The sequence below is a fragment of the Panthera onca genome, chromosome B1 (assembly GCF_046562875.1).
Source record: "Panthera onca isolate mPanOnc1 chromosome B1, mPanOnc1 haplotype 2, whole genome shotgun sequence".
NCBI classification, from domain to species: Eukaryota; Metazoa; Chordata; class Mammalia; order Carnivora; family Felidae; genus Panthera; species Panthera onca.
In genome coordinates, this window is record NC_138342.1 from 39,275,269 (window position 1) to 39,291,057 (window position 15,789).

Sequence of the window (15,789 nt, forward strand, 5' to 3'; positions counted from 1 at the left end):
CTTTAGAATATACCATGAGTTTTTTGCAAAAATGTTTCCTCTTTAATTATGTTTATTCTAAGCTACATTAAGGGTATACTGTAATTACTTTCTATACCTTCTCCTCTTACCATTTTATGAAATAGGTGGTGAGTGAAAAGAGGAGGAAGGAGAGGTGAGAGAGAGACGAAGAAGAGCAGCTCACAGGTGGGTGATTAGAAGGAGACAGCATACAAGAAATGTCACAGATAATATCACATACAATTAACTGAGAGCTCATTTTACGGAGAAATGTTTATTCTACAAATAGAATCCTTTTTCAATACCACACCCATCAAGTAGGTTGAATGTGTTTAATCCATATGTAATATATTTGTGAATTATGACTGCGAATTTGCTAAGTAGAGAAAGAGTAAAAGCCTCACAAAATGTAGAGTCAAAGATCTGAGAGGTTTACAAAGTATTCTTCATGTCAGGCTGGAGTATTCTTCTAAGCAGGTCGCAGTCAAACTCATGAGAAATTGTAGTCTAACACATGACACCTAATTTTGGTGGAGAAAATTGAAACCAAAGTCGACATCAACATAAAAGCTAAAGATACCAGGGGAGCCTGAGTGGCTCAGTCGGTTAAGTGTCCACCTCTTAGTTTCGGCTCAGTCACAATCCCATGGTTTCATGAGTTTGAGCCCCTCATGGGGCTCTGTACTGACAGTGCGGAGTCTGCTTGGGATTCTCTCTTTCTCCTCTTTCTCTGCCCCTCCCCTGCTCATGCTGTCTCTGCCTCTCTCAAAAATAAATAAACTTAAAAAAAAAAAAAGCTGAAGGTATCATTGTTTACCCTGCACTTTTACACTTTTCCTCTACAAAGCACATTGTAAATGTCAATTAATCCTCAGATTTTGAGTCCCTTTTTACCTAAAGGAATAATGTTAATTGATTAACATTAACTTTGAAATGTCATACACACAGTGAAGAATATACGGAAGGATAAGTTATATCCACAACATTAAAAGAGCTAACCCTATCATTGACAAGATGCATACCCACACACAATACAATCAAAAATATAACAAAAAGTAAAATATAGTGAAGATCAAACTGTAGTAAAATGCTGAATATATTAAGAAGGGAAGGGAAGAGAGTAAGAAAGGATCAATTAAACAAGCAGGAAAGAAACATATTTTTCAAGTATAATCTGATATTTGCATAATGTCTTCTTCCACCAGAAGTTAGGTTGCCCCAAATCTTAAAAAACTCGTATTAATCCAAAAACTAAATTCTAAGAATTAGAGATTTCTACTTCTGGTCAAAATGGAGTAAGAGGGACTGAATTTACTCTCCTGTATAAATGACAAAAAAAAAAAAAAAAAGAAAAGAAAAAGAAAACAAAAGAAAACCTGGACAAAATATGTGAAACAATTATTTTTTGAAGACTCTGGGCCTTAGACGATATAGAATCATAATCATCAAGAGAGAAGAAACAAACTTGAAAGTGTTTCCATGCTGTGGTAGAGGAGAGGAGAATCCAGGAGAAATCGGACAGATTCCCTGAACTGAGGAGTTGGAGCTGAAAATCTGGGGAAATCAAGATGGCTAGAATTCACAGGAAAAAGTAACAGAGAAGTGTTCATAAATACATACATACATACATACATACATACATACATACGTAAGTAATAAGAGAGAGATAGAACTCCAAAAATCAGAGAGTACCCATTGACTATTTTGCTAAGCACAGATCAGTTTGAGAGTGAAGTACTACCTGGCCGTAAAAAGAATGCCCTAAAAGGATGAGAAGAAAGTACCTGAAACACAAAGCCAGAAATAATGCCTGTTCCCACCAGTCAGACCGCAAAATCTCACCATTCATGGAGCGCTTGGTAGAGTAGTAAGAATGACCTTGCCTCAGTAATATGGAATAATTAGCCCCAAACCCACAAAACTCTAGTTCTGCTGAATGAATTTTAAAAGTAAGACCTGAAAGAATGAAACTAACTGTAAGTGACTTAGCTGGGCCCCAGAAGAAAGTGCAAGAACATTTATAGGATTCTGTCTTCTTTCCCTCCAGATCAGTACCTTTCTGGAACTTCCTGAAATCCCAAATGTGAATCATGTTCTGTATCTTTGATTAAATACAAAAACTGCACCAATTTTTCCTCCTTCTCCATAGTCATGCCCCATGTGATATGAATTTCCCATTCCTCCCCCATCAAGAGATGGAGTTTATTTCCCCCAGAGTCTTCCTTATAACTTTTTCTGGCCAACAGTATGTCTCAGAAATGATGGTGTGCCATTTCTGTCTTAGCCTTAAGACTTCTTGCTTCCACTCTCTTTCAAAACACTGTCATCAACACCACTTGTCAACAACAAGCTAGGACTAGACTGCTGAAAAGATCCTTTGGAGCAGAGCCAGTCACCCCAGTGAGGCTAGCCCAGGTCATCCAACAGCTAGATGACCACTAGACACATGAATTTTCCCAGCTGAGAAAGGATGAACTGCCAACCAAGCTTAATAAAGATCAACAGAACTTTTCAATTAACTCACAGGCCTGAGATTAAAAGATAATGTTTACGTATGCCACTGAAATTTTGTACTTATTTTTTATGCAGTATTATTGTGGCACTAGATAACATGCTTAGACCAATTAAATCAAGGGTCCTAATATAAGATATTGCCAAACTCCTAGTGAGGAGAACTTCTCAGACATTCTGGGATAAGTGGAAGGCCAACCTACCCAGAATTCATCAAAGACCATTAGGGGGCCCTGTTGCCTAACTACAGACACCAGCTAAAGGACCAAGATATTTTGCCCTTTATAATCCCATTCTTAAAAAACAACTGTATTTTAAAACTGGGAGAAATTCTAAAATTGCAGTTCCTCATTTTACAGTAGAAGACAGTAGAGCAGAGAGATTATAACTTGCTGGAAGTCATACAGTAAGTGACTTACTGAAGTGTTTTTACCATGTTGTACAGCCCCTCAATAAACAAATGTGGAGGCATTAAAAACTTAATAAACTACACCTATGTATTTGAGTCAGTTAAGTACTTGTAATAGCCAATAACATTGTTAAAAATTTATTCAAGACTTAGGGGTGCCTGGGTGGCTCAGTGGGTTAAGCATCTGACTCTTGGTTTCAGTTCAAGTCATGATCTCACAGTTCCTGGGTTCAAGTCTTTGTCGGGCTCCACGCTGACAGTGCGAAGCCTGCTTGGGATTCTCTCTCTCTCCCTCTCTCTACCCCTCCCTGGCTCTCTCTCTCTCTCTCTCTCTCTCTCTCTCTCTCAAAATAAATAAATGAACTTAAAAAAATACTTATTCAAGACTTGGAAATCAGAAAGGACTACAGCATATTCTTTCAATGTCATATGGAGCATTGTTTAATAAGCCCACCCAAGGATTATTAAGCATGTAGGGGAATTTACTTGACTTTGATTTTGCTGTGTAATATTGGATTCAAGTGCAAACATTGTGGACTTTAACTTGTAGACTCCAGTCCAGTAGAAAAGATCACTGTTGCCCGGTAGGATATTAATTACTTCTATATCTAACCTGGTATTTACCCTAGCACTCTTTTTCTTTAAAGTGACTACTTTTAGTCCTTAAAAAGATTTCAAACCAGTTTTACTATTTATGTGGTTCCCTTATTAATTAATGAGTTGGACAAAACTTTGACAGATGTCCATTTCATATTTGTATGAGTTCTATTTTCAATGGTTTAAAAATCATATTCAGACCACATATACTATTATATTCTCATGACATCTACTATAAATACCACAGAAATTAAGCATAGACTTGAAGAATGTGCCTAGAAAAAAAGAACTGACTCAAAGCAAAAGAGATAGGATCAGTCTAAAGTGACTGGAAAAAAAGAATCATAAACACAAGTAGACATTTGACTGATACCACCACTCACCAATCTGGTTCTTCACCTACATTCAAACCACCCTGTTCCAGGAGAAGCTAAGAGTACTGTTTTATTCCTCACCCAAGTGTAGGTATTTATCTGAAGGATACAAAAATGCTGATTGGAAGGGGCACATGCACCCCAATGTTTATGTCAACAATAGCCAAATTATGGAAATAGCCCAAATTTCCAGGGACTGGTGAATGGATAAAGAAAATGTGGTATATATATACAATGGAATACTACTTGGTGATGAAAAAGAATGAAATCTTGCCATTTGCAACAATGTGGATGGAACTAGAGGGTATTAGGCTAAGCAAAATAAGTCAGAGAAAGACAGATATCATAGGATTTCACTCATATGTGGAATTTGAGAAACACAACAGATGAACATAGGGGAAAGGAAGGAAAAATAAGATAAAACCAGAGGGGGAGGCAGACCATAAGAGACTGGAGGGGAGGTGGGGGGGTGGGCTAAATGGGTGATGGGCTTTAAGGAGAGCACTTTTTGGGATGCGCACTGGGTGTCATAATGAAGAGATGAATCGCTGGGTTCTACTCCTGAAGCCAAAACTACACAGTTAGTTAGTGTTAACTAACTTGAATTTAAATTAAAAAACAAATAGAAAAAAGAATCAAAGAAGCAAGAGACTTTATGAAAATGGAGGGAGCAGCAGGAAGTGTGCCACTAGGATTACCACTCCAAAACAAAGATCAAATCTTTCTTTTTTTTCTCGGTTTAAAAGTATTAGTGAGCTTTTAGAGTATAAAGACTACCTTATTAATCACTGTAGGCAAATGCACACAGCAGACACCTACTTCATTTTTTAATAATTTTTATTGAAATGGATATATTACAGAATCAGGATTCTTTTCAAATTAAAGTAATTGAAGGAAAAGTGTCAAAAATGTTCTGACCTCCAGATTATCATTCCATTGCTTACGGAGCAGATTTCTAGACTATTGCAGATACTGCCTAAGGTGCATGTCACCCTGACGCAACCCCAGGTCTGACTAAGAATGCCTAAGGTGTCTCAATATTCATATATCAGAACACACATAAAGGAAAGCAGAATTAGACTCATTTGGGGCTTAAATCTTCGCTTTCTGCCAAGTACCCAAATGATACTCAAGTTATTTTGTACCGATTCTCATGGTCTACTATGTAAAAAGTAGTTGTCATTTTCCATGATGACAAACCACAAAAAGAGTGAGAAGTCAACTGACCTACCTGGCACCGGATTCACCAGGAATACTATTCACACAGTCTTCGAACTTTGGAACAACTAACGTGTCAGAGTGATGTAAGGTTGAGACTTGAGTGGCCTCATCACTGTTCAGTCAGTATTCAGCAGACACACAGTGGTTGCAAACAAGAAAGCACCTAGGCTTCATCTGAATTTAAAAACTGGTTTAGCTTGAAATCATTTTGTCATTAGTCACAACAGCCCAAAGCAAGGAAACTGGTGGGACAGAGATGCGAGGTAGCAGACTCAAACGTTACCAACAAATTCAAGCAGCAACAGGCAAACAGGAGCAAATCCAAGCCATTCATCAATCATGACTGTGATCTGACACGATTTCTAGAGAAGTATTATCAACTGCAGAAAGAAAATTCATCTCAATGTATTACTCTAGCAGCAATGAGATAAAGTGACCAAGGCGAGCTTTGCAGAAGACACGCTACATTCATATGGCTCACTTGAGAAGCTAATGAAGTTTAATAAAATGTAATTTAACCCTTCTAAATTAAAAACAAACAAGGCTAGTAATGAACATGTTTATCTTCCAGAATATCAATGAGTCAAATATTTTTTAAAAAATCCAATAATGGAAAGACATTTATTCCAGGCCATCTGACAGGGCTGCAGGGGTGAGCCACATATCTTATTTAATAAGGAAATAAACAAGTATGGTAGAGAAGCTGAAACTGAACTCCAAGGTAATGATTTACTGAGGACTATCATTAGCGTTTTTAGAAAATGCTGCTGCGTAGAAATGAAAAACATCCCCTCCAAACAAACATGCTAAATATTTCATAAATAGTTCCCAGGGGACTCTATCATACATTGAACAGCAAAATGCAGAAATGAAAATGCTGAGCACTCTATTTATTGTATTTCATTTTCTCCCCATGTTAGCATTTAATTCAATGTTTGTATTTCCATAAGCTATGGAAATACTGCTTTCAATATCAGGCACTGGGATAAAGAAAAAAAAAATTATGTCTTCAATTTGAAATTACCAGAGAACAAGAGCTTAAAGGATTCATTCATTTTCTCTTTACATATTTAGACGTTGAAAGTTTAAAATATTAGGATTTCTCGAAGACATGCAAGGTGGTGGTTACTTTTATTTCCTAGTGATTCCCAGTGCTTCTTCCTATTTGTCAAGATTTGTCTATTAAATATATTGCTCTAGCAGAGGAAATCTCTTTGCCGGAGATTTCACTACTCAGAGCAGAAGTTCTCAGCTTGATCAAGTGGACTTGACCAGAACTGCTAACTGGAATTGCTTCAGAAGGTGCATCCACCAATGCTCCCAACATAACCCTAGAGAGGGTAGAGGGCAAAGGACACTCCACTCATTTTATCCAAATGCAAACACTAACCTGCATGAATTTTTTCTTGCTCGTTAACGAGAAGCAGCATTATAGTCATTCTAAATGTTTATAAGAATAATCTGGGAGCTAGTTAAAAACTCAGATCATATTTGCAGAAAGTCTTATTTGTTCGTTATGTTATTGCCGATCATCAGAGATCAGAAATTGGGAAACACTTGCTAAATAATTAGGACTGTGTGCCTCTGAAATCAGACAGACCTGGACACAAGCACTGAATTTGCCATTTGCTAGCGTTGAGATATCTGGCAAGTTACTTAACCTCTCAAAACCTCAAGATCTTTGCCAACACGGGAGTTATAATGGCACCTTCCTTATAATGAATAAATCAAATAATACATGTAAGGCACTTACAATGTCCAGCACCTAGTAGGCATCAAATGAACATTACATAGAAATAGTCCAGGAGAAGGCAGATAATGAGATTGTGGTCCCCACAAGAAGGTATATCACACATAAATAAATCACCACAGTAAATGAACTTTTAGAAGATATTATCTGTATTTCTATAAAAACATGGCCACCATTTCTAGTAACTAGAAAGGTGGGAGAACACTGAAGCAAAGGGCGGTCTGTGGTGTAGGAGAAAGTCATGAAAAGCATGCTGCCGGCTGAAATGAGAAATAAATATGAGGAAATACAAAATGCACTACAAAGTTAAAATACATATTGGACACAGTAAATGTGGAGTATTAACACTATAGTAAATCCCATAATGTATGATGTAAGACAAATATAAAAAGCTCTTCTGGGAAGTAAATGGCAATAGCAAGAATAGCAACAATGGTTAACTTTTGCTGAGTGGTTCTTCTGCAACTGGAGTTCAGCTGACATGCTTTTAACTAATTAGCTACCACAATCATACATCATGCTCCATGCAGGAAAAACTATAGCCACGAGTATTTCAATGTCCAAAAATGATGTGGGGTCCATAAAAGTATTTCTTGTATTATATCAGATCACTGGTCTCTTTCTGGAACTTTCCAAGTATTAGTGAAGTCTGGAAACTAGTGATCAGGGAAACAGCAAAGACTGCTGAACCACTATATTCCAACCTAGAGGAGGATATTCCTACCACACCCACATACACAGAACATTGGCAACCTCGTTTGGCTGGCCCACTTTCTAAATATAATGGAATATTAAAAAGCATTGTATCTGTGGATCTATTGGTCTGGCACCATAGTATCACTCTCTTTCACATCTTATTTTAATTACAGCAGTCAAAAGGACTTTCTTCCGCGTTGAAATTGGATGCAGGAAATGGGGCAGCGAAGGCACCAGACTTGGGATACTAGAGGGCAACAAATGCCAAAGAAGGTAAAATAATCAAAATATTAAGAGGTTTTCATCATTACTGTAGACTGAACGGTGACCCCTCAAAATTCGTATGTTGAAGTCCTAACCACCCACTGTGTGGCTGTATTGGAGACTGAATCTTTAACGAAGTGACCAAGGCTGATTCAGGTCCCAAGGGTCAAGCCCTGATCAGATAACACTGGTATCCTTACAAAAGAAGAAGAGGCACCAGAGAACTCTTTTTCTCTAACAAAAGAGGCTACAACAAGAAGGCAGCCGTCTGCAAGCCAGAAAGAGAGCTCTCACCAAAAACCAAACCTATGGAAACCTTGATCTTGGGTTTTCTAGCCTTTAGAACTATAAGAAAACACATTTCTGCTGTTTAAGCCGATGTTGTTTGAACCTATGTTGTTTTGTTATGATGGCCTAAACAATTATCTAACTTCAATAAAATTCAATTTGAGGCACATATATTTTAAGATTTTTTAAAACAGTGAGTAGTAACTGACCTCATAAGAAAAAAGTAAAACCTAAACAAACTTGCAACTCTCTTTTTAGATATTTTCTTTGTTTCTAGTCTGTTCTCTTCTCTCTTTTACACTGAACATAACTTTCTGAAAATCCCAAATCCTAGATAGAGTTAAGATACAGGACATTCAAAGAAACTGAGATGGCTTTGACAGGAAGGAAGCATTGATTTCTTTGTCATATTCTTAATTTTTCTTGATGAATAAAAATGCTTATATATCTACCACGGATCATCTACAATCTCTTCCTAAACTGTCCTAATTGCCTAGACATAAGATACCTCCATCTTCTCTTCTTTTCAGCTTCTTTTCACTCACATCTGAGGAATTTGGTGGTTAACTGAGGCTTTAAATCTTCTAGTTTGGACTTAGATCCAGATCCTTCTTAAATTATTTATTTATTTATTTATTTATTTATTTATTTAAATTTTTGAGTGATAGAACACAAGCAGGAGAAGGGCAGAGAGAGAGGGAGACACAGAATCCAGGCTCCAGGCTCCCAGCTGTCAGCACAGAGCCCAACGCGGGGCTTGAACCCACGAACTGCGAGATCATGACCTGAGCCAAAGTCAGATGCTTAACCGACTGAGTCACCCAGGCGCCCCAGCTCCAGATCCTTCTTAACTACCCAATACTTCTCCCTAAATATTTTTGCCTCTTTTCATATTATAACTTGAATGTATGACCCTGAAGACCACCTTCTCTCTCTGTGTTGTGGATTTCAGAGCATTTATTTGTTTAAATATTGAAAAAGTGTCATTAATAATATAATTTAGAACCTTTATTTTCCACATTTCCAGATTTCTTTAAACCTTAAAAGTAGAGTTAATTTACATAGATATCCGACAAATCATTGCAAAAGAAATCTCACTACGTTTTTAAATCCCTAACTTGGGTGGCCAAATCAATTTATTTTTTAAAGCATGCTCATCATTCTGTGGAAATGATCTGCTTCAGCTTCAAAATATTCAGAAAATTACATTTGAACTTCAAAATCATTCAGACAATGCTTTTTCTCTTAATGTAGACTTGTTATGATTTGATCATAACAAAATCGTGCTTTGAGAAATAGCCACCCAGAAGGATTCAGGTTCATGCCAACCCTCCGGGAGGCTGATATACCAAGTAGTCTGAATCACAGTTTTATCTGCATTAGCAAAGGCAACAGGGGCACTATCCAAAAAGCAATAATTTATCAAGACCAGATTCTCAGTATACTTCCACTGGAAGGAAACATTTCAAAGCTCAAGCATTGTCAGTCACATCCCTTTGTAAAATCATAGCTATGCAGTGTAAGAAAGCCTTTGATAAGCCAAGAACCTTACCTAAAACAGTCTGAGTTTCTTTGCAATATTAGACAATGTTGGCCTATTGAATCTGAACATTTATAATAGCTCCAATAGATTTATTTTTAGGAGAAAGAGCTCAAGTGCCATGCTTCATCTCTTGCTGGAAGTGAGTAGTAGAAGATTCACGATTAAGCTCATAAGCAATAAAGGACTTATTAAAAGCATTGATTTACCCCATTATGAATTTGCCTAACGTATATGTATTGAGTGTACTGAGTGTCCAATTTTTCAAGGTATTTTTCCGAGCACTGAGAGTACAGAGGTGAAAAAAATACAGCCCTGGAATCTTCTCTCAGGAATTAAAAAAAAAAAAAATTATAATAATCAGTAAGTGCTATAAAGGGAAACTAAAGAAATTAGGAAGTGCATTACCTTTCCTGATTGCTGAGAAAGTAACTTTTAGAAAGAGACATAAACTGAAACTTTAGGAATCAGTGAGGTTTAACCAGGTAAGGAAGGAAGGGGAAAGGAAGGAAGTACCTTATGGCAGTAGGGACAAATTCTGAAGATTTCTCTCAGTAGCATAAAGATAAGGAAGGCTGAGAAACTTCCTTGTCATTAAAATTTGAGATCTTTTGAGGATGTTCTAAAATCTTCCTTTTCTTTTCTTACTTTTATATTGTCTTGAAATGGGCAGTTAAGGCAATGCTTTACATTCAGGGCTACTCTCACATAAGTAATGTCTAATCTAGTACTTGATAGACAGAGATCATGAATATCCATCAATATCTCTACAATGTATTGAGTGCTTACTAAGGACCCAGTACTACACTAAATGTTTTTCACAAATATCCTTACATATTTCCTGCAATCACCTGTGAGATAGTATTAATAGTCTTATTGTTTCCAATGAGGACACTGAAGCCTAGAAAAGTTAGGTACTTCACTTAAGGTCAGACAAGTGAAGTTAGGTACTTCACTTAAGGTCTAACATGGGTTAGAGTCATGATGTGAATCCCAGACCCACCCACACTTTTAACCACTTCTGGACACTGCCTATAATAGCAAATGCATATGTTAATGGGGTTGAAGGAAAACAGAAAAGAATTTACCTGAAATATGTCCACAACCCAAATCATTATAAATGGCTTGGTTTTTAATTTTATTTACATTTATTTGGTTTCTATCATAAATTAAACACTGTACTATACTTTGACTCACCAAAAAATCTCTCTGATTAGTCCTGCCTTTCCAGTTTATGTGAAAATTGTTCTAGAGTTTTTACAGATTACTCTCTCTCCCATTCTTCCTTATATTCTTCCTATTCCTTTGATGCTTGGTTGTCATAACATGATTATAGATAGTACTTTGTATCTCTACATTTTGATTTTTTAAATGTTTATTTATTTTTGAGACAGAGAGAGAGAGAGAGCATGAGTGAGGGAGGGGCAGAGAGAGAGGGAGACACAGAATCCAAGGCAGGCTCCAGGCTCCCAGCTGTCAGCACAGAGCCTGACGCAGGGCTCAAACTCATGAGCTGTGAGATCATGACCTGAGCTGAAGTCAGGTGCTTAACCAACTGCCCCTGTAGATTTTGAACTGTTTTAAAATGAACTGCTTTAAAAATGAATCAACATCACCACTCAAAATTTATTAGACTATTTGACACCACTCAAAGGTATTAGACTATCTTCTATATGATGATCTTCTGCAAGACGGAAGCTGTGCCCCAACCTTCTTTGACAAGCTTTCTTTTAAGTTGGAATACAGCACTTTCAAAAGACGTTTAAAAATATACTACTCAAATATACGATATGGTAAAATTGAAACATTCTCCCCCCCCCACAGCACATAAGACACTGCAACTGCAACTTTAATTGTAACCCAGATAAGACACTGCAATTGCAACTTTAATTGTAACCCAGATAAGGTATCGACATAAACAGTGGCTCTAGTTCCTGATTTGAGAATGATTTTCCAAACATGTAGTTATCTACAAGTAATTAAAGTTAATGAAGTTCAGCAATTCATGTGCCAAATTAGGTATAAAGTTAATGTGTATACATATGTGTAGGTAGTAGAAAAGGACTCATTAAGCCACCTATTGTGTATGCTCTTATATTTTGAAAATCAATCCATTTCTCTAGTCTTTACGATTGGAAGCACAGCCAATTGGTCATAAAGCATATGTTGAATTATCCTTTTAACACGATTCATTACAAATCTACTCCATCTACAGTAAAACAATGCATTAGGTCAGAACAAATTGATATTCCACCATGACCCTAGTTGGTAGGTCTTACATTGTCAAACAGATGAACCCCCCCCCCCCCCCCCCCGCCAAACAGCTGAAGCCGTTCAGATATTCTCCAGAAATAATTTGACTTGTCCTAAAACAGTAAGTGCCATGTATGGTTTCCAATGGGGCATTAGCAAAACCATTCAACATCGAACAAGGCTCTCATGTTGAAACAGCTGTTCATCCAAAGTGAACATTTTAAAACTTTCTTGGAGCCTAGATAATCTTACTTGAGCTAGAAAATAAGGTATTAGACTATTTTGCATGTTCTACCACTTTATGACAAGAAAGACAATTTTGCACTTCAGTAAAGGCGGATTGCAAATTTAGCATGAATTGAACCAGTAGCTGAGTTGCAATTTATGGTAAATGGCTCATCAGCACATTAATGTATACCACCAAGATAACCACTTCAACCAAGCAGGCCGGAAACTACATGACCCAAATACCTGGTAGGCAGCAAGAAAAATGTGCCCTTCACACACATCTATAAAATGAATCTTAAAACCAAAAGCTACCAAATATTTATCTTCGTTATCATTCTTGTTGGTAGAACGTTAGTAGTTAAAAACCAAAGGCAGAACCATAGGTTCTAAAAGCAAGTTGATTGAAGTTTCAGATTCTGCCAAATACTACTTATGTGACCTTGGGGGAGTTATTTAGTTCCTCTGGGCTTCCTTCCGATTTCTCTCCTGGGTAAAATGAGGATAATAACGAAAAGTACTTAGAGTTACTGATGGGTAGTGCTGTGAAGCCCTTGACACACTACCTAGAACATAGTAAACAATCAATAATTGTTAAACATTACTATTATATTGTTATCATTTCATATTCTAAGACAGAAGTGCGGATAGTCCCTATGAGGTAAAATATTACAATGCAAGTTTCCATTATTTCTATCCTCAGATATTTGCTATACTTTTTTCAATAGAACTAAATATTTAATGAAGACTGTAACTAAACACCTCAGAAAGGGTTGGAAATATATGGGAACACTACATTTTGTGCTCTGTTCCAAATTCATCGTATTTCCTATTTCGAGATGCAGACAATCAGCTCCATTCCTTGGAGCAGTGCTAAGAACTAGCAAAAACCCAACTTGCCCAGATCTGGCAATTGTAGGAAGAGATAATTAAAGGCTCCTGTTTAAAAGGGTTCCTTTTGGGCTGATGGATGCTTGCAGAGAGACATAAAATCAGGAATCCTGTGGTTTTGTTCTACCGAATTATATTAGTAATTTAAAAAATATTTGCACTTTCCCAACATACAACATACGAAAATTTCTCTTGCATTATAAAGAAGTAAACAATGTGATCGCTTCTCGGCCTTTTGGCTAAGATCAAGTGAAGAAGTAAACAATGTCAACATCCAAAATTCCTCAAGCTTCTGACCCCTTTCAGCTATTGTTCTTCGATCACTGCCAGTTTAGGGGAAAATTGTCTACATTTACTATTCCTGCTTCTTCACCTGTTATTTACTCTTCAACCCATTGTTATTTTATATCCCCTCCTATCTTTCCCTTGAAACTCTTTGTGGATTATTCCAAAAGGAACTTTTTAAAATATGTATCTTACCTACAGTTCAGCAGTATCTAAAACTGTTGCTCACTTCTATATTCTTTAAATTTTTCCCCTAAACTCCACAATCAAGTCATGTTCCCCTTTCCTTTCTCAGTCTCCAGTCTCTTCTTCTGCTTAATTCTAAAATGCTATCTTTCCATACAGTTCAAATCTCAGACATCTCAACTTTCTCAATCTTTGGGTAAATAAACCTGTCTGGTGGCTTGGATTACCATCTTTATATCAATATTATAAAATCAATGTCTACATCCCAAATTTTTCTCCAACCTGAAGTCCCATATATCTAGGATGATATCAATCAGATATACTAGAAGCATACCAAAGTTTTAATTTATTCACTCATATATCCACTCACTTATTCATCTAATTATTTAGCACATATTTATTGAATGCTCATTTATATGTCAGACACTGTTCTGGGCTCTGGTGATACAAAAGTGGAGGAAAGGCCCCAAATTCTTACCCTTATGGAACCTACATTTTTGACCAAAGTCTAATCTATATACCAATTTGTTCGTATGCAATGAACCCAATGTATTTATCCTAACAAATACATCCCTCCTGCTGTATCCTACATTTTAAAGACTGGCACACTATCCAGCTAGCTATACAAGCCACAAAACTTCTACTATTCTTGTCTACTTCTGCTTTATTCTTTTGTGTCCAATATCTTCAATATTTGTCCAATCTGTCTAGTCTTCTTCACAGCCTTTATAAAGGCAATCAACATTTCTCACTTGGCTACTGCACAGGCTATTAACATTCTCAGACCCACATGCTTATGAATCTTCCCTCTCTCTACTCCCCACTAAAATAGTGTTTATGCATTGTAAATCTGATCACATTACTTCCATGCTTATATTCTTTCAGTTGGAACTCTACTGTTTTCAGGGGGAAAAAAACCCAAAACCTTAAAATACTTACATGGCAGCATAACACTCTACGTGATCTGGGCCCTGCCCTCCCCCCGTCAGTCTCATCTCCCCATTATTTTCAAACCCTCCGCTTAACCACTCCGGGTACCCTCGTGTAGCATATGCTATTGGTGACTGGTCTGTATTTATTTGGTTTATCCAGTATATTACTCCAGACAAGATGATGGCTTGCTGCTTTTCTCTGACTAAGGGGCACTCTGTCTACAGAAGCTTGATGTGGGGGGAGGGTTGGACTAGAAGTTCAAGAAAGCTAACATCCCTTGAGTAATCCTAATTAACAAGAGGCAAGAGTTGGTAAATAAGTATCCTGACTTCTTTGTCAGTGGTGGGACAGTTCTGACGTGTGTTCCTCACATACTCTGAGAGAACCTCTAGGATGATGAGTACACAGTGGTAAATCTGCTCATTAATCATACTTTATTGCATTTCTGTCCTTTCCCTCTTACTTTCCTCACAGTGCTTCTTGGGATCGCCTAAAAAAATAAAGTGCTTGGACATAAATCCTTGCAGCAGAACTCTGCTTTGGGAAAAACCCAATTAAAACACCTGGACTCTAGCAGGATGCCATTATTTAGTTCTACAAGCATCAGCTGTATTGTCTTGCCTCCGGATCCTTGCACATGCCTTCTTTCCCCCATCTTCGTTGCCTCCCTTTTATGCTTTCAAAGGCAGTACTCAGCTATTGATTTCTCTGTGAAATTTAATGTGACACACCCACCACCATTACCAGAATACGCCACCACAGACATGCTAATCTGAACTGCTATACCTTTACACAGCATTTTATGCTTTTTCCTAGCCTACCATGTAGCATACTGTGTGAGTGCCCCTCCCAAATACGGGCTCCTTAGGCCTGCAGGGCTCTTATGTATTCCCTTCCCCACTAACTAGCACAGTACCAAGCACTAAGAGATCTTCAATAAAAATAAGTCAAACGAGTAATAAATAAAAGATGAGCAAACTGTATTGAAATAAATCAACAACAAAATCATTCCCTCCTCTACACTCAGAACAGCAAAAATGAGTCTCACACAATGTGTCTCAGGAGATAAGTAGTTGGCAAAGCTATATAGCCAAAAGCAGAGCATTTAAATACACTTGAAAACCAGATGACAGTCATTTATTCTATCCAGATTATACTTCCTGGGCTACTATAGTAGTTAATGAACTGTTTAATGAGTCAATCCTGGAATATTAACGATAACTGGAATTAAACGCCTTTCCTCTCCCGTTTCAGACATCTGCTTGTTTAAAAATATGACTGAACGATTACTATTGAATAGAAGAGCATCACCTCCTAGATCAACATCTACCTTCCTCTTGCCCTCTGCTGCTACGCAGGAAAAGCG

The 15,789-nt window shown here is 37.3% G+C and overlaps 1 protein-coding gene across 1 annotated transcript in view; it reads right to left on the reverse strand.

Moving 5' to 3' along the window:
• GABRA4 (gamma-aminobutyric acid type A receptor subunit alpha4) overlaps positions 1-15,789 on the reverse strand; it is a 70,078-nt gene that overhangs the window by 5,866 nt on the left and 48,423 nt on the right. The window lies entirely within an intron of this gene.